The 1,574-nt window shown below is 41.8% G+C and overlaps 1 protein-coding gene and 1 non-coding gene across 3 annotated transcripts in view; one reads left to right on the forward strand and one right to left on the reverse strand.

Annotated features, from left to right (window-relative positions):
• CCT7 (chaperonin containing TCP1 subunit 7) overlaps positions 1-1,574 on the reverse strand; it is a 17,493-nt gene that overhangs the window by 6,336 nt on the left and 9,583 nt on the right. The gene's annotated exons all lie outside the window — the stretch shown is intronic.
• Positions 838-956, forward strand: LOC111738385. Its single transcript, XR_002779838.1, has one exon. It is a non-coding gene; the product is annotated as a 5S ribosomal RNA (ribosomal RNA).

Raw genomic sequence — 1,574 nt, forward strand, 5'->3', positions numbered from 1 at the left:
GACAAGCTAATGGGTTCAGCAGCAGTTAGATACAGGAGCAAGAGGCTCAGGGGAGAAGTGAAGGCTAAAGATATAGATCAGGAAGTTCTCAGTTAAATCCTGAGCATAAATAAATAATTACTACCATCACTCACTGAGTTCTGTGTGTCAGGTCTTATGTGAGGGTGTACATACATTTAAGAAATTTGGGACAGTCTGAGGAAAAAATCAAATGTGGCTTAAAGCCCCTGACTTTCTCACAAAAGATTATTAGTTCTGATTCCCAGTTTAGTGGATGCCAATCTAATCTCAAGGGTTTACAGAAGGAGGAAGGCCAAGGAAAAGACGGAATATTGCTACCAAAGCAGTGGGTAAAGAAAAAGTCAGCCAGCCAGGATGTAGAGAATGGGCAACAGAATGAGTGGTACTGGGGGCCAAAGACGGGAATGGCTCAGGTGACCTCTAGATTCCTCACAGTTTTATTACAGAGAGAACTTCAGCCCACTGACATGTGCCATGACAGGAGGAAGAGGAGGAAGGACTCTGTGGAATGCAATCTGGAAAGGTAAAAGTCAAAGAACAAAAGAGGAAAGACCAGGCTATAATATGTCGAACAGCTCCTATCCAAGTCACTTCACGCTGAGGTCACCAAGCAGGAGTATAGTGAGAAGCAGGACAGGCTAAGACTGGAAAAGGTCCACAGCAGCATGGAGGCATCAAAGGATGTTTCCAGACATTAACCACTGTGTTGAAAAAGAACGAGTTACTGCTACGCTGTGCAACACATTAAGCCACTAGCCACATGTTGCTTATTGAAATTTAAACAAATGGAAATTAAACTTAAAATTCAGTAGTATTGTCTACGGCCATTCCACCCCGAACAAACCCGATCCCATCTGATCTCGGAAGCTAAGCAGGGTCGGGCCGGGTTAGTACTTGGATGGGACACCACCTAGGAAGACCAGCTGCTGTGGACATAAAAAATAAAAAATAAGGGATTGTGAGCTGACAAGGTCCTTCTAATCTATGAGGTCAACCAAGAGTTGCCTCACCCTCCCAAAAAAAATTCAGTAGTATTAACGTCGTTTCAAGTACTCAGTAGTTACGCCTGGCTGGTGGCGACCTTGCAGGACAGTGCAGATATTTAACAGAATTACTATCACAGAAAGTTCTAATTGGGCAGCATTGAGTTAAGAGCCACGCATGCTGACATGGATCAAATTCTAAATATGTTGTTAAATGGACAAAGCAAGTTACAGAAAACTATGTATTATAAGCGAGTGTTTGTGTTTAAGAAAGTGATATTTACACATGTATTTGTAGGTACACAGATCATTCTGAAAGGATACACACACACACACAATTGTGGTCGAATTTGGGGCAGGAGTGGTATAGGGACATTTATTTTTTCCTTTAGGCCCTTTATACAGTTTGAACTATGTATCATCTATTCAAAATAAATGAATAAAAGAAGGGAGAACTTGGACATGTCACTTGGAGAAAATGGACTGAAAAGTACTGCTACATTAATTGAGAGGGTCATAGATAATTTATCAGAGCTGGCCCTATCCCCTCCCATATCAACACAGATTCTG

This window comes from Pteropus vampyrus, unplaced genomic scaffold, assembly GCF_000151845.1.
Source record: "Pteropus vampyrus isolate Shadow unplaced genomic scaffold, Pvam_2.0 Scaffold37, whole genome shotgun sequence".
Taxonomy (NCBI): domain Eukaryota; kingdom Metazoa; phylum Chordata; class Mammalia; order Chiroptera; family Pteropodidae; genus Pteropus; species Pteropus vampyrus.